Consider the following 24,352-nt stretch of genomic DNA (forward strand, 5'->3'; position numbering starts at 1 on the left):
GTCGATGAGACTCTACTTATGTAACACACACAAAAGAACGTCTAGTTCCCTTCTTCTAATTCCCTTCTGACCTCTGCAACCAACAACAGTATGTTGTTTTCAAGGATGGAGAAAGGGATAGATCGAATTACTGGAAGGAAACCTATTGCATGTGAAGACATTTCTGCTCATACTATTGCTAAACCTCGAGTTGCCTGAAGTTAGGAAGACATCTGGGAGGGCAAACTGAGACCTCTGCTTGGTCTGGGCTGGCTGTGTTCTGCAATCTGCATGACGCCCGCCTTCTCTGAAAACCGTGAGTAGTGTCATGAGATTAAAATCATAGACAGTGGGTGTCCCAGGCTGTCCCACAGTCAAAAACCAACAATATTTAATAGTCAGGTAAATGTTATTTGAGAATATGAACAACAGGAAGGAGAAAAAGGTGGAAATTCAAAGGGAAAAATGACAAGCAGTAGGAAATATGTATTTTCCAAGATCTACAATAGAGTGAGAATGTTCCCTGGAGTTGAATGTTATTTAGTTTTAAAAGTAGACTGAGTAGGAGGCTGGAAAATGCTGTGCTAGAAAGGATCCCACGTTTTCATCTGTTGACCCACTAACCTTTTCTTTACAACATCTGTTATCAGAAGTGCTTTGCAAAGTTTTTTGTTTAATTTTCTTTTTTGTTTCATCAGAAATTGTTCGACACAGACGCTGACTTGTCTGTTTTCCCAGCAGAGATACGGCAGAACATCCAGAGTCAGAGGGATTACCCAATGTTTGCCTGTGTTGGCAGTAAATGCTGGCAGAAGGGAACTCCCTTTTTGGCTTTGTAGTTTACTCTTGTCATATCTTCCAGTTTGAGAATTGCAGGAGAGGGAGAGAATAGCTACAGAGATCCAGAAAGAAGGACCCTGAGGCATTAAGTTTAAAATCCAGTTCCACTCTTACACCAGTGTTAATCTGAAGTGGATCTCATTACATGGCTCTAACTTTAAAGAAGTCTCCCCAAAATGGAAGAATTAGAGGTACTACAGATGGGCACGGTGTTCTCTGCTTTGCTAAATGGCTTTATTATGTTAATTCTGATGGAATTTCACTTCAGCAGATAATTGGAATTACTGATAGAAGAGTTCAGAGAAGGTGGGAGAAAGTACAGCAATTAATTACAGTGATGTTAAAAATAGATTATGTGGGAATGAGAACACTTTCCAGTAGATGAAGGTGTGAAAGTCAGAGCATGATGCACAGCTTTTCACCTCCAAGTTGTAAAAGTCACCAAAGAAATGTCCCATTGATGGCAAGCTTTGCCATCAGAGTGGCTGCCTTCCAGCTGATGATTCCTTCAGGAAGCAATCCAGTAAAGCTTTGCCTCTATTTGGTGTATGTATTATGTGACTGGAAGGCTGTGGTCACAGATACTTAGAATCATAAAATGGTTTGGGTTGGAAGGGACCTCAACGATCATCCAGTTCCAACACCCTGCCATGGGCAGAGTTGTCACTCACTGAATTAGATCAGGCTGCCCAGGGCCCCATCCACCACCCTGCCCTTGAGCACCTCAAGGGATGGGGCATCCACAGCTTCTCTAGGCAGTTTGTACCAGCACCTCTCTCTGTAGGTGCTGAATGTCTACCTACACAAAAACAAGGAAGGTGAACTCCTTGAAACAGCCTCCTGGTAATCTTTTAGCTGGAGTAACTACATAGCTTGGAAGAGTTGAGAAAGGCCTTGTGCTTTGTACTTCTGACTGTACTTGCAAAGCAGCCAGAAACATTCCACAGTGGAACGTGAAGTGTTTGTTTAGCTGCTAAGTCTGAAGGCTTCAGTTATGAGTGAAGCTAACCTGATAGCTCTGGTGCTCCTGTGGTTCATGATGAAAGAATGAAGAACCTCCAGAGCCCTGAAACACTGTTCTGTGCCAGTCTCAGAGCTGCCTACAGCTCCGTGCTTGGTAATCTGTTAGTGATTGCAAAGCTGTTCTGCTTCTCTTACTTAACACTTCAAAGGAGTAAGAATTCAGCATTTTCCCATTCTGGGCTATGGCTGTGGCACAGACATATGTCTTGTACCTTGCTACTAATTGGGCACTGCTACAGGGTGCAAGAATGATAAATGCCCACTGATAACCTTCTTTTATAAACCTCCTAAGTGCTCTCCTAATACAGTCCCACCTTCCACCTGACTGACTCCAAACCCTCAGTTCCCCATGTCTGCGTACATTGCCCCACCAGCCAGCAGCTGGTCCGGCCCCAGCTACTTTTTGTCTCTCTGTTTTAAATCTCAGCCTGTTTTTGAGGATGAAAAATTATCCTCTGCTTCAGTTTCCTCTTGCTGGTTCTGGAATTAATTGTTAGCTGCATTCCTTGTGGGGAATGTAATGAAAATATGCCTGCAATATACTTAGAATGTGATTTGTGGTTACCAGTGGAAATATTTAATGATCTTTTTGTACACATGGAGTAATTGCTTCTTCTGTATCACAATAATGGGCTGCGATACAATTACACTCTTGTTCTTCTTCATATAAGAAATGAGCACATGAGTGGAACAGAATCTGAAAAGCAGAATGCCCCTCATATCTCTCCAATATCCATCTGCTCACTGGAGATTCTGCACTCTTTTGAATAACACAGACTCTTATAATCAATGTGAGTGTGCAGCCTTAAGATAAACAATTCATAAGATAGCTAAAGTTCATTTTCATAACAAAACTAGGCATTAAGGAGTCATTCCTGAGGCTTTCCCTAAAGGTAAAGGCTCCAAGGAATGCAACACATTGCAGATAAAACCTCCTCACATAAAGCAATATATCCTCAGTTGCACGGAGATGAGCAACACTCACTTTTCTCTAACAAACTTCTACTGTGAGCCGCCTCTGAACAAGGTGTTCCTGCCTTATGAGAGCTTATTGCTCATATGTTAAACCACAAACTTTTCATATATCCATTTGGCAGGAGAAGGAAGGGGTTAAAAGGCAGGGAACAATCCTGTGCTGGCTTTAGGAAAAAGTAAGTTGTGCAAAAAGTTGATGGAGAAGTGAAAACTGCTGAGGAAGTGGATCTTTGGAGAGGAAATGTGATGTCTACAGACAAGTGGCACTCAGCCTCATGATACTGCTATGGTGTGAGGGTGAGAGCAGTCCCATGGGTGGACCTGGTAGGGCTGGAGATGTCATTCTGTGCCATAGAGATGGAAAAAGGCTCAGAGAAAGGATCTCAGGTGTGGAAAGGAGGATCAGAGTCTGTGCCCCAGTGTTGGATTCCTTGGCGTAACATTTGCTAGTGCAACCCTACTGAGCTGCTAAGCACCATGACTTGCATGCATGTCACCGCTCTGGCACAGCTACAGCTGTGTGACTCATTCAAAGGCATCTTCAGAGCAAGGATTATAGAGAACACTTCAGTTTGGGGAATGGCTTAAGATCAGCCATGAAAATGGAGTGCAGTTAGTACATCAATTTAAAAGCAGCCAGCAATGCACAGGGCAACAAACAGAGAGTAAGTGAAACTGTCACCTTACAGTAAGATAGTTGGAGCTGGGCAAGCAGGCAGTGCTGTGAACCAGGAGCATCAGTGCTTTGTTCCCATCCCACACTGGTACAAGTGACTATGTAGGTCAGTGAGCAGGGATGAATCATGTCATGTGGCCTGTTCAAATGCAGAACCATGTTCCTTGTACAGAGGCACATGCGGATTCCTAGGGAGAGCAGCTGGGAGTTGGGGCTCACAGAGTGCTCTCCAGCTAAGTGCATAGTATGAAGAGAGTCACAAAATGGTTTGGCTGGATGGGACCTCAAAGCCCATCCAGTGCCAACCCCTGTCATAAGCAAGGCTACCTGCCACCAGAGCATGCTGCCCAAAACCCTTTCTGGCCTGGCCTGGACTAATGTGTGGCCCTATGAGTCCCCTGCCAGGGGCAGATAGAAAGCAGGATCTGCTCCCAAACACTATCAGCACTCTTCTTAAGAGCTTTTTCCCTTTTAATTGCTTTATAACCAGTTATGATTACTCAGAAATGATTCCTGGGTCTAATGATAGGAAGTACTCATTAGTACATGGGCAAGGGAGCAGTTCCCCAGAGCATGTGCATTTAGCAGAGGGGAATATTTGAGACTTTCAAGTTTCCAGAACAGGAAACTGAGATTTTAGGATCTAATACAGCAACCTATTCTCCATTACCATCATCTGCCACAGTCTAGAGGAAGACACAGAGGGAATCAAGTATGCATAATGCAAACTCACATAATTATAACACTATCAACCTGACTTTAGCCACTTGGCTTGGAAACAATTGCCCCCAAATATTGGCCTTTGACTGTGGAAAAGAAATACTCTAGGGAGAAACTTTCATTTAGATAGCAAATTAGAGGCATAAATTAAAAAAGAAAAGCAAATCACTTAGAAAGTAGCTACCCCTGGTGTAATGCAATGAATATCAGCAAACTCTGCTGCAGGGCTGAGAATGCTGTGTGCTAAATCAGCATCAAAATGGAGCGTGGGGGCTACTGTCATGTTGCGTTGGTGGTTTTCCTAGAATGATCTAAGTCTAAAACCTTTGAAATTCACAGTCAAATAAACAAAAAAGGACAAGAAGGTGCTTCCAATCTGTTCTTAAAGCACAAAACCAAAAAGTCATGCCTTTAAACTTGCCCTTCCTCCTATGTGATGCTGGCCAGGCAGATGGCCTTACATTACACTTCCAGATCAATGCATCTAAGGAGTCCAAAATCAGGAGTGTTTTATTCCTCTACAACTGAGTGTTGTCCAGCTGTTTGTAGCTCAAGCACCGTGAGCACCTTTTCTAGCCCAAATAACAGGAGGATGATTTGTGGGACTGCAGACAATAATTCCAGTCTTCAATTTCAAGACGTTGTTGACTTTTACCTCCAACACACTGGAAAGATTAAAAGTTTCACAATAGCAGGGCCCCAGGAAAACATTCCTCAGTCAGATTGATGGGGACACCCATTCCAAGAGGAGAAGATTTTCCGTCATGTAAGAGGAGAGAAAATGAGGAAAAAAAGGTATTGTCTGCCATTATTATTAACTGAAGGCCCCGAAGAATTTCTGCAGATGGCAGATAGCATTGCCAGTTTTCAGAACCTAGTGGCTTTTCTTTATATTTGTTTTGTCTTCAGGGAAATGTGCAACATTCAGCAATTAGATGTTGATCCAACTATGAAACAAGGTCAAGGGAAGATTTTACATTATTGCAGCTATTTTTTCCCCTCACATAGCTGATTTTAGAGAATACGCCTATGTGCCTTGTGCTGTGGCAACAGTGGGGAAAGAGGTTTATCATTGCAAAGTTCACAGCTTAAAATGCAGGAAAAGCCTTTGCCAGACCCCAGAGAAATGAGGGATGTGGATAATGGTAGGGCAGTAGGGGAGAGGTGCTGCTCTTGCTTCATGAATTCCTATTAATCTCAGTGTGGTTCTGCAGATAAACTCCCTGCTTGGGCCCACCCTCCCAAAGACAGAGGGCTGGTAGTGGTGATACTCTGCAATTAAGGGATGTTTTAGTTATGCCTTTACCTGCATGGTTCCATAGATCAGGCAGTACAGCCAGTGATTGAGAGCTTTTCTTTTACATTGCTACTTTATTTCTTATAATCTCACTTAGAATCATAGAATCACGAAGTTGGAAAAGACCACTAAGATCACCCAGTCCTACCATTGACCCATCCCCACCATACCCCTAAACCACATCCCTCAGTGCCACATCACCATGGTTCTGGAGTACCTCCAGGGTTGGGGACTCCACCACCTCCCTTGGCAGCCTGTGACACTGCATCACCCCTCTTTGAGAGAATAAATTGTTCCTAATATCCAGCCTGGACCCCCTGAAGCAACTTGAGGCCGTTAGCTCTTGTCACACTCAACCACTCTTCTTTCCTTTGCACAATTGCTGCAAAGCTTTTCAGCATAAATACTACTAATAGTAGTATAATGATAGTAATGATAATAATAAATCCCATTTCCCTGCTGTCAAGAAGGATGCAAGAATTAAGCATATGTCCACCTCACTGTAATAAAAATTGATTTGAAGTGAGCTGAAAGCCAATAAGTAATAAGGATTTGTTGGCTTGCATCGGTTTTTGTCTGACAGCAGCAGCAGATAACATCAAGCAGCATGTACTGAAATACAGTTACAAACTGCATTTGGGGCAAAATTAAGTGGTGGTCAGTGAGGGTGCACCCAGGATCCTGCAGGTTGGAATGGGGCTGGGGATGCCTGAAGGGCAGGGATGGAAAGGAAAGATGGAATTATGTCCGCAGCTCCCAGAAACTGAGAGCTGAGGAGAAATGTGAGCTTCTGCCTACATCTCCTGCCCATGCGTTGGGAACCCAGCAGAATCACAAGGCATGTTGGCATGGGCAGAGCTCAAGGATGTGAACTGAGGAACCATATTCTGTTCTCAGCAGCTTTTCTTTGGACTCAGGAACTCCAGCCCTGTGATGATGTTCTGAGCCCAGCAGGTATGATAATAGTACATACCTTCCATTCAACTTGTTCTCTCCCCCCATGCCCACACCGTGCCCAAGGTGAATGACTTGGATGAGGTGGCTGAGAATTCTTCTGTCCCATATGTGTGCTGGATAGAGCCACATATGGTCTGTGCAGCTGGATGAGAGCTGCATGTATGGAATCTTCACCATCCTCTTCCCACAGGAAGCAGGGACAACAGCTGTGGTAAAAGGCGCTGGGTAAAGCCATGCTAATCTTGGGTTTATGGCTGCTTTTTATTTTCTGTTCTCTTTGCACACCAAAGCTCATATAAAAGCTAAAGGAGTTCCTGTATTATCTTGGAAATGGAGTGTTGGATCAACCTCTGAATTGTCTTATTGTGTTCAAGACCACGGCCAACAAACCAATGGCTTCCTCACCACTCAGCTGCTGTCATCCTTGTGATCACAGCCTGCCTCATCCCTGCCCTTGGATTTATCCCATTGCTCCCCAGCTGTGCTGTGTGTTTGGCTATGTCCCATCACGCTTGTTCTTTGAGGAGTAACCTGGGAGCCTTATGTACACCTTGGGGAACAACCAGACTACCTCTGCCCAGAGGCAGGCTTTCTGGTGGAAGGAACACAGTATAGACCCATACAATCACTAGATCATTAAGTCTGAAAAAGATCTCTAAGTTTATTTACTCCAACTATCAGCCTATCCCCACCATGCCCGCTACCCATTTCCCTCAGCATTACTATAGCCTTTGGCAGCCATTCTAATACATTACCACTCTTCCAGAGAAGAATTTTTTCCTTATAACCAAATGGAGCCTCTTCAGATGCAACTTCAGGTCATTACCTATTACTTTAGTTTGTTGACCCTAACTATTTTAAAACACTTCTGTGAAGAGCTGAGTTACCTTCTGTGGTCTGTGTCCCCTGGTTGGAGCCCTCTGCCTTGGTTTTGCTCCTTCCCATGTTTGCAGTAAAATACACATCAGTTTATTAATAAACTCACAAGGGCAACTTAGCATTGAGAAAAGGATGTTCCTGATTCTTTCCTAATTTTTACAAAAATAGCCAATGTGGTTTTGTAATCTTAAGAAGCATCTGTTTCAGATGGCTTGGCTAGCTCAGCTAATACTATATTACAAATATACTTAGTGCTTTTCTGATGTACAGAGACTTGATTAACTGGAGTCATGGGAAAAAATCTCAGCGCAGAAATACCTTAAGAGCATATTCTCTTTTAAAGCAAATGTAGTATGGAGTAGTATTGATAAGACTGTTCTGCACTGGCAAAGGTGAAGAGAAAGGTTTTATGCTGGCATAAGGGATGTGCTCAGGAAGAAAAGGAAGCTGTCAGATGAGCTGTGTTCCAGAAAGTGCTGTTTACCAAGCAGAATTTCACTAGCTTGGGCAAGTGTTGTGTTGGGCTCCTCCAGGACACAGCCTTGCAGCGAGGCCCAAGTGTTTTCTTTCTGCCTTTCCAGAGTGAAGTGTTTGTTTTTTTTCCTGGATGAGTTCCCATTTCAGCTCTTAGCAATTTAAAGTAGCACAAAGCAAAGTGTCAAACAAAATCGGAATGTTTCGCCGTGTCACAATCCAACATTTTGAATAACAAACTCCAGCTCAATATCCTCACCCTGTCTCAGAATCCTTGCCCCAGCTCAACGTCCTCACCCCATCTCAGCATCCTCATCCAGGCTCAGTATCCTCACCCCAGTGCTCCCATAGCCGTCGCTGCTCCCGCTGGGAGCTGGAAGCTGCTCTGTGCCGCCTGCTCATTTGTCCTATTCTCTGGGCTTGGCAGGTGGCATTTTTGCTCAGTGATTCATTCCCTGGCACATGCATTTATCTGGGCTGACATTTTAATCATGCAAATAAGGATCTCCTTAATGAAGAAAAAAATTAATTTCACAACTGTTGCTACAAACACAGTGACAGTCCTGCTAATGTCATTACATTCATAATACAATCAGTGGCTTTTCCATAATTACTATAAACTGGTGCACTTAGCAGCAGAGTAAAGGTTACACAAAGAGCTGCACGACTCCTCTTGTTTGCTCTGGTTTTATCGAGAGTGTTTGGCACTCCTCATATGCCCCCTTTGAAATCTTTTGGTTATCACTGCCTCATTGCTTGTACTGCAGATGGCTTTGCCTTTGTCAGAGGCACAGACAAAATAAGTGGCACAGAGACAACTCCTCCGTGACCTTTATGGCTCCTTGTCTTTCAGATCCCAGCGTGTAGAGTAAACAAGGTGACTCATTCTCTTGTAGTAAATAGCTGCCTCCTGAGGTTTTGCTACTGACAGGATTTTTTGTTTTTTAACTGCACCCAAAGAACAGAAGAATGTGAGCTACCAGCCACAGAGGTAGCCTCTGCCTCTGAACCCTTATAGACTCGGTAGCCGTAAGGAGAAAAAGTGTTTAATAGTAAAAAAGCAGCAAGAAGAAATGGCTTCCTAATAGAGAAGTGCTGCCTTCTATTTTCCCTTTTTCCTTACAGATGCTGTGGGTGAGGTACCTGAGACCCTAATCTAAGAGACTGGAGGGATGGGAACCAGTTTCAAGCAACATCCATCAGCCTCAAGTGTTTTAGGGCTGGGATTTCACCTTGTTATCAAGGGAGGATTTAAGGTTGTTTGAAAACTTATCCCAAAGTCAAGCTATTGCTCTTAAGATCAGGGCCACTTTTCACAGACGTTTGAGGTTGTTCCTTGAAGACACAGAATCTAAAAGGGGTCTATAAGAAAGAAGGGGACAGACTCTTTAGCAGGGTCTGTTGTGGTAGGTCAAGGCTCTTCCTGGACCACCGTGGCCATCCCTACACTTACTGAGGACACAGTATATTTAACTGATGTATCTAAAGTAGAGAAGGACTGGTGCAAATCATAGAATCATAGAATCATTGAGGTTGGAATATACCATTGAGATCATCAGGTCTAACCATTGACCCACCACCATGCCTACTAACCATGTCCCTAAAGTTTATCACTGCAGCTGCATGGGACAGGTGGAACCCGCATCCTCAGCAGCATCCCTTGCCATATCTGACCATAGGGTTTGCATGAGCTGGGTAACAGCTCAGTGGAAGAAATATCCCTATGTGTGTCCATGCTGAGCATGTTCCTGGTAGGTGTCCCCTGCTTGGAGAAGGAGCTGGGGCTGGTTCACAGGGAGGACAGAAAGGGGCTGCCAAGGATGTTCAGAACAGGAGGGAGAGATGTTGGGCACTGAGAGGTGGCACTGGGTCAGTCAGCCAGGTGAGGACATGCAACCAGCAGGCATCTGCAGCCTGATGAGGAGTGCACGTGGGCCAACAGTCGTGCATTCATTGTTCATCTTGCTTGTAATGGATGCACTTCTTTTTGTAAAAGGGAAAGATCTCTAAGACACTGCTGTTCAGCACAGATGGTCAATTTCACTGCCTCGCTGCCCCGAGAAGATGCACAAACCTGTACTTCAAAAGGATTTTTTCAGTGACACTATAAAGCCTCAGAATTAGAGGTAAGGCCACAGTGCTGCCCTGCAGGATCATTTTGTGCCTATCAAAGTGACACCCAAGGCAGCCGGTGAAGCCTGTGTTAGTTCTCAAGGCATTTTCTTTGCCTTCCTACCCAAGGAGCCTGCAGCCCTGGTGGGCAGTCACACGCCATGTGATAGCCAGATGAGTGCTTCATTTGGCTTCCAAGAAGTTTGTTAGAACATAGTCTGTATTCGTTAACCACATTCAGACAATCATTTTCCAGGCACTGAAGGCCAAGTTGGATGGGGCCCTGGGCAGCCTGATCTAGTACCAGATCTGGCGGTTGGTGGCCCTCCCTGTGACAGGGGGTTAAAACTTGGTGGTTCTTGAGGTCCTTTCCAACCCAATCCATTCTATGATTCTATGATTTGAATAAAGTTCCAAGTACCTAGTAATTTCCATGACAGCAACATGGTCAGTGTCAATGGCACGTGCTGATATTCAGCCTTTGTGTTAGTGTGTTTCCAAACCTTTACTTGGATTGGTCTGAATAAAAGTAAATGTGCTTCCACAGGGCACATTAAAAACATACAGAAAATGCTTATAGCCAAGCTTGAGCCAATGGTCTCAGTTCCACAAACCCTACGAGCCCCTTACAAGCCCTGCTGTATGCATATGGCAGTGCCAGTCATATGCACAACAAGCAGAGGTGAGTGATACAGAGTTATTAACAGAACATTTGGCCTTGGGAATCAAAATCAGTGTGTGAGCAGTCAGAACAGGGTCTGCTTCTGCCTCCCTCCCTCAGCTCCCTCTGCCTGCAAGGACAAGACGGCTGTGTGCTGCCTGCAGCCAATTTCGCGGGCACATCATGCAGGGGAGGCTGAGATGTTTTGATCCATCTTAGGCAAGGCTGATGGCAATTTAAAGATGTTTCTGTCTGTGCTGAGATGGCTGATGGATGGAAAAACTGCTAGTGAAGAAACAGCCTTGTATAGGAGTTCTGCTGCAAGGGGGGCTTTGGAGGCAGAATCTGATTTTTAGTTAACTCAGCCATCAGAATGGAAAACCCAAATGCTTACTCGCAAGAGTTTATCTTTTTTTAACATACAGGATAATATTCAGAATTGATTTGAAACCTAGAGGACCTTCAATCCATCGTCATTCTGACCCATGAGCTTTAAATCCAGATATTTATCGCTCGATAAATACATAAATATTGCTAAGACTAGCATTTGATATAATTCAATATTTGAAGACATCGATTAAATAAATGAAAATCAATACATATATTCTAGCTACAGACATTCTTGTGCTGTGTCAAACTGCTCGGAAAGCCCAGCCACCCCAGTGCAGGAGTGTGGGTCAGCAGCTGGCTGCAGCTTTCCATTCCCCATCCTCTCTTCTTGGACTATATCACCCCTACAATCCTCCTCTGTGGATGGGAACCCAGCAGTGTGAACCTTAGAACTGGATAGCCTCTCCTTTCTGGAGCCCAGGCTGTCCAGGGTGCATTTTGCTTCATTCAGAAACAGTTCTGTGAGACTGCAGTAGCAAAGAGCCAACGCTAGATAGCATTTCACATTTGTTTTGAGGAAGAAAAGCCTTTTGTTCTTCTTCTTAGGTAGATTCAGAAAGAACGGTAGCACATTTTAGATGTGATGAATTGTTAATGCTTTCTGGTGATCTGTGCAATATCTCCTATCAATTCAAAACAGCAGGCAACAGATCTCTCTTTTTCTGTTGTTTTCTATTGTTGTTGACATCACTGCATCTGTACAGAACTGAGCTGAGTTCATGAAGTGCCTCACGCCATTTTGCCTCGAGGTGCTGATGTAAGAGGCTTAAGTTTGATCTTTGCGTAGGCATGTTCCTGATCCTATTAACATTCCATGTGAAATCTCCACCAGGCTGGGATCGAGCCTGTCCTTTGCATAGGTACTGTGCAAGGAAGTAAACCCACAAGCAGTAACAGATCAGCAATGGGGGTATAGTTCTTGCGACATACAGGACAACAGAAAACAGGAAGCAGGACGGGTCATCCACCGCCTCTGTGGGCAACATGTTCCAGCTCTTTTGTTGCAAAATACTTCTTATATCCAATCAAAATCTCCTCTCTTTTAGTTTGAAACCATTTCTCCTTGTGCTGTCACAATGGATCCTGCTCAGCAGTCTTTCCCAGCTTCTCATCCACCAGGACCCCCAAGTTCTTCTCTGTAGGGCTGCTCTCTTGGCTGAGGAAATCTCTCACCTATTGGTAAGAGAAGTTTTGTGCTATTTGTGTGAGCTGCAGTTTGCATGGTAGGCAAAATATGCAACTGTGATGGTCACACAGCGCCCTGGTCTATCTGTAGAGTCTTCCCCTGCTGAACACAAATACAGCCAGTATTACTCCTTGTGTCAAGCCTATTTTGCTAACTCTAACAAAAGCCTTTAAATAAGGAGAAAGTGCAAATGGAAAGTCGCTTGGGCTACTTTGACACGTCGTGTTTTTGCAGGATTTTATTTGCTGTAATTAGCTTTTACAGGCTTCTGACTTACCCCTTCCTTTTGCTTCCTTACCACATTTATCAGACGTTTCATAGACTCGAGGTAAAATAAGAAGCTCACTTGGTAGCTTACAGTAAAACTCAGAGCTGTACCCAAAGCTAAAGAAAGTGGGAACATACTGCTGAACTGTAGGGGGTAATGTTGCTACACATACTCTGCCTGCCAGCTGCATGAGGTAGATAAAGCTACTGGCTGTGTTATTACGTGACAAACTGGATCTCTGTGGAAAGAATAAGAGCACACTATTACTCCTATCAGCCTCCTCCCTCCTTCCTGTCAGCGTCTCATTTGCAAACTGTGGCACTTTGTTTCTTCAGATCTTGCACCAATATTTGTGCATGGAAAGCAATGCAGGATTTCCACGTGTGACCCAGGCAATGCACGGAGTGCACTGAACCCTGGCTCTCTCAAGGAGAGTCTTCTCTAGCGGTCTCACAGCCGTGACTGCACTCTAACTACTGCAAAGCAGAGTGCACTGATGGGTGCTGGAGCTCGGATTCTTCTCAGGAACACAAATACAGAAGGCTGTGCACACAGAGAGATGTATGGGAAATTAATAGCACTTGGCAATGGCAAAATAGTCACAGTGCAGGCTGTCTGATATGTCAGGCCCTGGATGTCCAGGAATTGGGTTTTCACTGCTTCTTCATGCAGCATCTGCCATCCTGGGGTTCCTGATGTCTGATCACAGCGCAGCTAATGTGGGCAAAATAAAGTTGCTCTTAAGGCAGAGTGACTGACAGACTTGTCATGATGAGAGTACGCATATTTGAAATATTATGGCTGTGTTCTTGGAAACCCTAACTAGGGTAAGCTATTTCCTTGAATTCATGGGGTAAAAATAGAACCTGCTTTGCAGATAGTGGATTTGACAGCTGTGAGGATATAGTGTAGGCATCTCCAAAAGCATGATGCAGTTTTTTTGCTTTGTACACCAAATAATAATGGGATTTGTTATGGAAAGAAGGGAAGACGAGATGTGAACTCCTAGGTACAAGGGGAAGAGTGTGGTGGGGGATTACAGCTCAGTGGAACTAACAAAAACCATCCGCCATGCTTCTCACTTCAAGCTACATCACTAGTTTCTCATGTTCTGCATGGATCCAGTGACTGTCGCTGAGGCTGCCTGAAATTCATAGAATCATATAATGGCCTGGATTGAAAAGGACCACAATACTCATCTAGTTTAAACCCTGCTGCTATGTGCAGGGAACCACCAGACCAAGCTGCCCAGAGCCACATCCAGCCTGGCCTTGAATACCTCCAGGGATGTGAAATGCAGTGCTGTTTTGCTGAGCCTGAAGTGTTTTGCCTTTCTTTGTGGAGAAGTGTTTGCACAGAATCATAGAATGGTTTATGTTGGAGGGGACCTTAAAGATCATGTAGCTCCAGCCCCTCAATGCAAGCTGCAGAAACAGGTGGAGAAATTGCTTCTCACTCCTCATAAAACCACCCAGAAATGACCCCATCCTTGGGTAGTTTGCCTGAGTGTCCAGTCACCTTCCCCAAGAAAAAGCAGTTGTGCAGTTTAGTGGAAATGGAACTATGGAACTGTCATCGGTTCTGATTTAGTCTGAGGGCTTCCTTCCTTTAAGGGTATCTGTGCTCTGGGTTCACATCAGTTTTAATCTTTTCAATTAGGGGTTATTAGCTAATTTTCGGGCTTTATATGCCTTTGCCCAAGACTGATGAATATATTTATAATAGAGTCACAGAGCAATCATAAATTGAGAAGAAAATAAAAGTTATTAATGAAACGTATCTAGATAACAGAGTGATTGTTGGCATGGTGATAGCCTAGACATATTATCTATAGAGCATGACCTTAATCGCTCTGTATTTGGAACATAATTGAAAAGGCAGCTAAAGAAAATCTGTTATTATGGTGTTGAAGAATGTACATCATGCTGACAAGACAATGGCCTGGATCCTGGAGAAGATGGATTCCTGAAAACTGGAGAGAATTCATGAAGCCATTAGTGGATCAGTAGGTAATACAAGTGTTTCAAGTGATACACAGAAGGAATTCAGGTGTCCAGATCCAATACTATGAGTCTGACTGTCCTCCTCAGTATTTAGGTTGAGCTTTTTGGTATCTTCTAAAGCTGTTTACTGTTTCATTTCAAACCTCACTGTCCTGATGTGAGAACAGGAGGATGACTGCTAAGCAAAGCATCACCCAGCCCTGTATCTTATCTCTAATGCTGGCCAACAGCAAATGCCTGAGAGAGCAGGATAAGTGATGACATTTCCCAAAATACACTTTGCTATGACTCTGAACCTTCCTAAGCTGAAGGAGTGACTTTATATCAAATGACCTATATGGGACTCTTCTGCCACATTTGTGTCTGCTTGCCCTTGGGAATGTCTGGTACCCACCTTGTCCTGTGGCCAACCACAGCTTAATAACCTGCTGCACAAATAACAACCTTCTCATACCCTTCTGTCTGCTCTTGTAGTTCAACAGCTCACAGCTTTTGCACGGGATGAGCCCTTTTTCTCCACATACCACTGATTCAGACCTCTCTGCCTTCCCTCTCACCTGAGTGTCTTCTGCAGTCTTAGGGAAGAAGTTTCTTCACCAGGAGCTCCCTTGCGTCATGCTCCCTGAGCACCTAAAGCCCCTGGGAACTGCAGAATGATGCATGTTGAGGGGACCTTAAAGACCATCTAATTCCAGCACCCCTGCTGTGGGTTACCACTCATCACTGACCTCTACCTGGACACGAAGCATTGACCACAGCCTTCTGCCTACAACCACCCAACCAATTCTTTGTCTGCCTAGTAATTCAGCCTTCAAGTCCATATTCCTCCAATTTAGAGATAAGTATGTGGTGCGGGATCATATCAAAGGCCTTGCACAAGTCCAGGTAGACAACATCATCTGCCCTTCCTCTGTCCACCAATGCCATCACTCCATCATAGAAGGTGTGTCAGAAGTGGGAACATCTATCATCAGCAGAATGGGGCTTTCCACAACATCTCTAACCAATTCCTTCTGCAATGTGTCTGATAAAGGAAGTAGCAGTTGTGCAACGTCTTGATGATTGATGAGCAGAGCAGAGTATGGAACATATCACATGGGGTGTTGCCTCTCTGTATATTGTTTTATGATAAGGAGCAATCTGCCTGGTTTTATAGAAAGCCAAACGTGCTTATCTTTGGGGTGATGCTCAGAGCTGTGCACCTTGAGTAGGGTCCTGTGTCAGGTTCTGGAGCTTGCTGCACAGGTATCTACGTATTCACACACAAAATGCACAGAGTGCAATTAATTTTCTTTTGTTATTTACACATATCATTATCAAAGTACCTCAGAACCTTTGTCAAACACATAGACTTTGTAGTTCTTGCTGCTGCATTTACTGAGTTGATAGAATTTGCCAGCAGCTTGTGGCTTCACATTAAGAAGAACTGATATACAGATGAGCAAATACAAAGAAACAGCTTTAGCAAATGGTTAGGTAAAACAGAGCCGGAGACTGCTTACAAATGCTGCCCTCCTCTCCATGCAGAAGAACCCTCCACACCACTTCATTTGCAGAGCCAGCTGAAGTTGCTAAGTAACAGTGCTCTTACCCAGCATGTGCCTTGCTCAGAGCACCATCAGTGATGACAAGGTGATGACAGCTTTGACATGCAATATTCGCAGCTGTGGTGCAGAAGGAATGCAGTGTTGTCACCCAGGAGAGCCTGTGGCTCACCATGCCGGGATGAATCCTGGCCTGCCCACAGACCTGAAGCACATGGGAAGATGCTGTGCCCCCTTCTGCTTCCTTATCCCTTGCTGCTGCAATGGCCACATCTCCCACTTGTAATGCTAAGACCTTCCCTCAAGGGCAGCACAAAACAACAGGTTCCTTTACATTCATTTCCATTTCCCTCTTGCCTTTCCATTCCTCTGCTTCTCCAAAGAATACTGCAAGTCTTTGAGACATCAGCCACCTTGTGGAAGAGCTACTTCATCACTAGGCTTTGTTTTCAAACCCTGCTGCCTCTAATCCAAGGCTACAGGTTGATGTTAGACACATGGGACTATGGTCAGGCAAGGAGCCTGGAGCTGCAGAACCAAAACCAATGAATTTTATGATGGCATGTGACCACTTAGTGGTGGTCACCTCCAGCAAAATCCTGTTTTTTTTCCTTTCCCAGCTGTATTTTGGGTTGGTCCTAATGCTATGCTGAAGCCCAAAACCAATAGGTGTTTGTCCTGGAAATGTCAGTGCTCAATGTCTTTGATCTTCAGGATGACCATGACCTGTGCATGGCTCTGAAGTCAGATCTCCTCCCATGGGATGTAGAGAATGGACACTTACACTGCTTCATCCCTTGACAGGGTGCCTAATAGTGGCTATTATAGAGGCTATTTTAAATATATTTATATTTACAATATATAAATATATTATATTAGAACAAGAGTCTTTCCAGTGCTCTTTGTTCTTCTTTCAGTAGTGCTGTTCAGCACAGGGCATGGCCAAAGAGCAGGGCAGGTGGCTGGACCAGACAGCTGGTGTAACACCGCATCTTTCATGGACTGAGAGTATTTTCCCAGCCTTGCTGAAGCTGGAAGGAGATAGTTTGTCATTTCTGTGACTCCTTCTGGAGCTGGGGAGATTAACCTGTAACAAAGCTTTGTTTTGGTCGACTAATACTGTGGTTAAATGAATCCATTGCAAGTTGCTTTGGCTGATGAAGTTGTCTTGTGACTAGATTAACTGCTGATTACATTTTGATGGGACCTGGAAAGAGTGTGATTTGTAGGGAGCATTTAAAAAACACTGAGCAAGGAATTAATTCTCTGTCCTCACTCTTCTATTCTGTTCTATTCTGGCTCTTAATTCTCTAGTCTTTGCTTTAAAAACCTGCCCTAATGACTCTGCATGGTGAATTGATTAACAGGCTAAAGCTCATTTTTATTCACATAAAGAGTAGTGTTGTGTTGGTTTTCTCGATGTAGAGGAGACAATTGCACTCATGCAGGGTATGTGTACAAGTCTTAAGGCTCACTCTACCTGCCAGGTGAATCTGTAAGTCTCATCTGATAGATAACATCAGCAGCACCGGTGAAAAGGGACAGAATGGCCAAAGTATGAAGAAGTGGTGGGTTGGATGTGGTGCTCAGAGACATGGTTTAGCAGAGGGTTGTTAGAGTTGGGGTACTGTGGCTGTCGTTGGACTTGATGATCTTTGAGGTCTTTTCCAGCCTGGTTAATTCTATGATTCTATGGTAATACTAAGTGATGGGCACAAATGTTCAGTAGCTCTGTGGTCTTGTGTGGGAGGAAATCCTACAGAGGGCTGAAGCTGTGTGAGTGGCAATATACATGACACAAGCAGCCTTAAAATCAGCTTTCCAAGTCCAGTAGACCAGAGTGGCTGGGTTTACTCTCAGGAGGTGTTGCTGCTCTAGAGGAGTGGTTTGATATAGATGTATGGCAGGATGGACTTTGGGGAACACAGAAGCAGAGGCCAGCTGCAGCACTGAAATTTGATGCAAAAGTTAAAAAAGTGATAACTTTCTTCACTAGTGATCAGCACTGAGATGGAGATAAGGACAAGGCAGAGCTTTCCTAATCCCCAGTCTCTGCTGTTTCCCCTGACTACATCAAGGTGGTTTCTCTCCAGCTCAGCCTGGCTCCATCCCTTGCAGCCTTGGCTGCATCCCAGCAGGATGAGCATCCCACTGGCTGCATAAGAACAAGGGCTGGACGGAAGGCACAGGCTGTTCCCTTTCATCAAATGATGAATGGTGGCTGTCACCGTCTCCATCGATTGCAGCCCTCTGTAGTTGTCAGACATGCACCATTTTGTAAATCTGATTGTATTTACACTAGCAGTGTTTTATGAGCCTCATCACGTTGCAATGTAAATATTTCTGCAGCAGCTGCTCCCTGAGAAGTGACGTGGCGGGTTGGCCATGAACAAACACCAGCTGCAAACAGACTTCAGTTCATGTACATCCTCCAGGAAGGAGCCAGAAAACACAAGTGCACCAGAAATAAGATGAAGAAGGTTGGAGTTTTTGGTAAGAAATTTCAGCCACCAAAGCATCTCAATGTTAGAATGGGAAGAGGTTTCAAACTAGCCTGTCTTTTCTCTTATGAAAGCAGCATGTCTCTTAGAAAAGGAGGCTGGATATGTGGCTATGAGATTTTGTCTGAGATCCTTCACTTACATGTTGATCATGAAGCACTGAGCTTGTGTCACCTGCTGTACAGGTATGACTATCCTGCTATGACATATTGGACTTGCACTGCAAGTAGTTTTTGCATGCACCTCTCCTTTGGGTGTGACAGTGGGGTGTGTGATGGGGAGCAGCCCTGACACAGACACTGTCTGGTGTCCTCTCCTGCACAACACTGGAACACCAAGGGAAAAAGCAAAATGAACCTTCAGAGCAAATCCTAGCTTGGCCATCACAAGAAACAGAGCAAAACTCCAAGCCTAACATACAACATTTTCATTTTCACTTTGTTTAAAGCATAAAAGCATAGCAACGATAGATTTCTGAGTGGCAAAACCTCAGCTGGTATCTGAAACCGAATAGCTGTAATTCAGATGTAAATATTTCTCCTCAGAGATCAGAAAAAATCCTCTCCTAGCCGTATAATAAAGGGAGATGAATGATAATGCTTGCTAAGAGTTTGAACCAGGTCCATGGCATTACACTGGGAGAAGATCGTGAGGATGTGATGTACCACCCACAGAGACTATCCTACATGATGGTAGCAAATACATCAAATTATTTCCCCGAACTAGACCCCAAACATAACTGATTTTTTTCTTTCTTTTATTTTTGCAAATAAAGAACAAAATGCTACATTAAATATTATATTTCCTTGATTCCAATGAGAAGTGATGTGAACAGCTGCCAGGAATTGGGTAGGTCTTGGTCTCCCTCTAGTGATGGGCCTATCAACAGGAATGATCAACCCAGCTCCAGCCTCACACCTCCATCCTTTGCCTCCAACACTGGCTTCATGATGTGGTTGGTGGCCAAGGGTGGCTCTAACCCTTCTTAAGACCAGCTAAAGCCTCCTCACTCCTCATCAGAATACTTCCTGATTTCTTTCCACCACATATCAGTATGCGTGATGATGGCTGATGGTGCAACCCACAACACAAAACTTCCTCTCAATGCATTCTGGCTTACAACTGTGCTTATATTTTGTATGCTGATTGCTAATCTGTGCAGGACTAGGAGATGTGAGCTCGTACTTCCCATTGCTGGCAAACGCTTCTTTACAGAAAGGGTTGTTAAGCACTGGAATAGGCTCTCCAGGGAAATGGTTGAGTAACCATCGCTGGATGTGCTTAAAAACCATTTGGATGTGGTGCTCAGGGACATGAGATAGCAGAAGGTTGCTGGTTAGGGTGGTATGGGTAGGTTCTGGTTGGACGTTATGATCGTTGAGGTCTTTTTCAACCTGAGCGATTCTATGATTCTAAGAAACCCACCACTGCAGCCCCATGGCACATTCTACCTCACAGAAAGGCAAAGGTAACCATGACATGTACAGAGGTGTGTGGCCAATCAGCAAAACAGGGGGGCACAGCTAAACTACCAGTGTTCCTCCTCTCTGGGAATATCTGCCTCTGACACTGACTGCTGGAGGAATTAAAGGTCCTGAAGTTGCCATGGAACCACCTGGGTTAGGAGCCTCTGAGCTGATATGGTGCACCCATGAAGCTTGGAGTACCCAGAGCATCTCCGGTGTTGGGTTATGAAGTATCTCAGCACGCACTTACCCATGTGAAATCCATAAGGATGCAGTTGGGAACTTTGGTCCATGCAATTCCTGATCTCTCAGTTTTTAAGTACTAAGATTTTGACATGTTCAATCCTTTGTCATGGCTCTAAATAGACCTCCAATGCTACGTTTTAAAATCCATTGGAATTGCTAAAGACACTGACTGTACATATGGATAGAAGTTCAGGGTTAAACCTCTCATTCATACAGCCAAAATTATTCCAAGTAAAGACAACACTCTGGATGTATTTTAGGAGCTCATATTTGCTGAACACTCATCTTTGTCTGATGGTGAAACACATTCCTTTTGCTGTTAATTTCTGCTGAAGAGAAGCAGATCAAAGCAGAGTTCCATACCTCATATTACCTGTTCAGTATCCAGTGGGCTGATATTGAAAGAGGAAAGGGTGGTATGGCCGACAGATAGAGGATGATGCCTTCATTTCAAAGCAAACTGCCTTAGCTGTAGTAATTCCAATAAGCTGCATGCATGTGCTTTTAACTGCTCCTGGTTTTTACAGAGAGAGCTGGAAAAGAAGTATTAGGTTTCACAAAGAGGGTCAAGCAGTTCAGCATCAGAATGAAACCAAGGACTTTTTAAACCCTTCATGATGAGGCACATTAAGTACAGAGCAAGTGAAAAGATGGTGAAGAGCAAAAAAGCTCTGGAGTAGGTAGATATAATACAGCAACCTTGAGGTCACAGCTACGGGGACACTGCTGTTGTACATATTGAGATGAGTGACTGATTTGAACATAGGTCATTTGGGTGTTAGGAAAATGCCTGGTGTTCTTGGGATGTGGTTTTAAACCTGAGAAACTCCTTTAGCAACCATCTTGTTGAAACAAAGAGTATTTCTCCATACGCAGCTTTGCTTTTGTACTTAAAGACATTATCCTGAAGAACATCTCAACTTTGTATTGGTCTGTTCTCTGCCCAAATCCCCCTGATACAGCAAAAGGGAGAAGAGAACCTGGCTCACACCTTCTCCTAGTACATCCTTGCTAATTTTCAGACAAATATAGGAATAAAATAGAGAAAACCCCAAAGACACCTCTGGGGGGTTGATTTGGTGCTGAACTAATGGTGCTGAACATGAGTGCTGATGAAAGAGGTCCTGGATCCAAACAAACCATTACTTCACCACTGTTAGTACTATAGTATGGAGGTTTGAGTGAAGGCCCATAGAATTCTACTGAGCTATGAATGAAGTGCTGCTCATAAACAGGAACTCAACCTCCAGGTGTTGCAATTGGGACTTTCTGCCAGGAAAAGTCAGTGTGACTGTGGATGAGCCACTGAATCACACACAGAATTACCCGGGTTGGAAGGGACCTCAAGGATCATGTAGTTCCAACCCCCCTGCCTAGCAGGGCCACCAAACATACACATTTACTAGATCAGGTTGCCCAGGGCCCCGTCCAACCTGGTCTTGAACACCTCCAAGGACGGGGCATCCACAACCTCACTGGGCAGCCTGTTCCAGGACCTAACCACCCTTCTAGTAAAGAACTTTCCCCTAACATCCAACCTAAATCTTCCCTCCTTCAACTTAAAACCATTTCCCCTAGTCCTGCTATTATCAGCCCTTTCGAAGAGTTTACTCCCCTCCTAGGAGTAAGTTCCCTTCAGGTATTGAAAGGCTGCAATGAGGTCACCTCGCAACCTTCTCTTCTCCAGGCTGAACAAACCCAACTCCCTCAGCCTGTCCTCATAGGGGAGGTGCTCCAGCCCCCTGATCATCTTCCTGTCCCTCCTCTGGACCCTTTCCAAAATCTCCATATCTTTTTTGTACTGAGGGCTCCACACCTGGACACAGTACAACAGATGGGGCCTCACAAGAGCAGAGTAGAGAGGGACGATCACCTCCCTATCCCTGCTGACCACCCCTCTCCTGATGGAGCCCAGGATCCCATTTGCTTTCCGGGCTGCCAGAGCGCACTGCTGGCTCATGTTAAGTTTCTCATCTATCAGGACCCCTAGGTCTTTTTCAGCCGAGCTGCTCTCAAGGACAACTCCTCCCAGCCTGTACAGGTGCCTGGGGTTCTTCCTGCCCAAGTGCAAAACCTTGCACTTTGCCGTGTTGAACCTCATTAGGTTCACCCGAGCCCAGCTTTCCAGCCTGTCAAGGTCCCTCTGAATGGCATCTGTTCCCTCCACCGTATCGACTGCACCACTCAGCTTGGTGTCATCAGCAAACTTGCTGAGGGTGCACTCCATTCCCTCATCGATGTCATTAATAAAGATGTTAAAGAGCACCGGTCCCAAGACAGACCCTTGAGGGACGCCGCTCGTTACCGGCCTCCACCTGGACATAGAGCCATTGACCACCACCCTCTGTCTGCGGCCTTTCAACCAATTGCTTATCCATCTAGTTGTCCACCCATCAAATCCACCTCCCTCCAATTTGGAGATGAGGATGTGATGGGGGACCATGTCAAAGGCCTTGCTCAGGTCCAGGTAAATGACATCGGTCGCCTTCCCTTCATCCACCAACGCCGTCACTCCATCATAGAAGGCCACAAGATTAGTTAAGCATGACCTTCCCCTGGTGAAGCCATGCTGAATGAAAGGCAGTTTTGGTGTTTGAGCGCTTGTTCAGGCAATATGAATATATGGCAGTAATTCACTGCCATATATGCTCAGCAGAACTTTGAGTTCTAAAGCGGTATGTGAATCCTTTCCTAGCACATTAATTTATTCACATACTTTTTTTTTCTTAGTTCATTAGAGGAATTAAAGAGAAAGATGATACCATGACCAGAAGGACCAAACGGGAGGGTGAAGCAGCTGATAATCCCATCAGGAGCATATTAGACATATTTCATTAATGGTCAGATAATTAAAGAGGAAGATGAGAGACACAAATTCAGTCCATGTTTGATCAGAAGCTATGAAGTTTGCTCTTTGATCATGATAAAAGGTAAAGAAAAACAGTTTAGGAAAAGAATGGAGGAATATCCCTATGAACATCAAATCTGAGACTCCTGTTTTGGTAAAGAAATGAAGTGCAGGTGACAAGGATCAAAGGTGTAGATCTGTAGGAGCAAATGCTGTGTTACATAAACTTTGCTTTTTCACAGTGGGGATTTTATTTTTGCAGAATCCTTTTGAGAATTTAGAGTTTTTATGGGGGTAGAAACTGGAAGAAATAGAGATTAAAAATGCAAGAAGGTGAAGTGAGATGTGCAGCCCTGCAGCCCCACTGCAGCTGGAATGTGGGCAAATGGGCATTTGGTGGCAACTGCATCTATGTGCCAGAACCTGCAGAACACAAAAGAAATGCTGGCTGTTGGTATGGACACCTTCTGCCTCTTATTCAGGACTCCCACAGTTTTCCATTGGCCTATGCTGTCTTTATGTTATGTAAATGCCAGTTCTGGCATTTAGTCTTTAGCTCAGAGCTACAGCAAAATCACACTGATCTAATAATGAACGACGAGCTTAATAATGTAAGAAACTAAGGGCTTAAGTCAGTCTCCAGAGTTTAATAAGGCTGCTAAATAAGAAAGTGTTATTTATTTATTACAGTGCTAATAGCTTAAAATGTCGGTGTGAACTAAACAGCAAGAAATTGAACCTGCAAAGGTTTTTTTTTTTCTACTGTTATCAAATTGCTGTGAAATTATTTCCTGTACACAGAGGATGAAAGTGTGGAGTATGGATTTCTCTTACGCTTCTGTAGCTCTATGGACTTCACAACTGTTGCTTTGGACTTTGTCATTCGAGCATGTCTGTTGTTCCAGTTTGGTTGGCTGGGGAAGGTGGGGAAGGCTGGGAGTGCTGGCTGCACTCTTGCTAATGCAGCACAGTGTGCAATGTGCACTATCTGCTATAAGGGAGCATTGCTGACTCCTATTAAACTTGGTGTCCGTCACAACAACTATGTAGTGTTCTACAAGGATGCTTTCCAGACTGCTGACACCAATGTTTTGTATGGCAGAGTACTGGCTGGAGAAGTGATGAGTGACTATTTCAGATGATGAAGAACATCTGCTCCCATTTTATTTCAAGGTGAACACCTGACTGCCAAGAAGCTCAGCTTGGGAGCTTGAATACTGGCTTCTTACATGTTGCTTTCTTTCTTCTGTAGCTCTAATATTAGTATTCGAAGGGAGCACATAAACAGGAAGGGGAATGGCTGTTTA

The 24,352-nt window shown here is 44.3% G+C and overlaps 1 long non-coding RNA gene across 8 annotated transcripts in view; it reads left to right on the forward strand.

Moving 5' to 3' along the window:
- Positions 1-12,027: 12,027 nt before the first annotated feature.
- The window catches only part of LOC107308814 (uncharacterized), a 68,343-nt gene continuing 56,018 nt past the window's right edge, over positions 12,028-24,352 (forward strand). For 6 of the 8 annotated variants that reach the window (XR_014943181.1, XR_014943182.1, XR_014943177.1 and 3 more), the window contains exons 1-2: positions 12,034-12,162; positions 18,334-18,477. This is a non-coding gene — a long non-coding RNA (uncharacterized LOC107308814). Of the gene's footprint in view, positions 12,163-18,333; positions 18,478-24,352 lie in introns of all 8 variants that reach the window. The other 2 variants (XR_014943179.1, XR_014943180.1) reach the window with 1 other exon arrangement.

This window comes from Coturnix japonica, chromosome 2, assembly GCF_054131305.1.
Source record: "Coturnix japonica strain WE chromosome 2, WE-NBRP24, whole genome shotgun sequence".
NCBI lineage: Eukaryota > Metazoa > Chordata > Aves > Galliformes > Phasianidae > Coturnix > Coturnix japonica.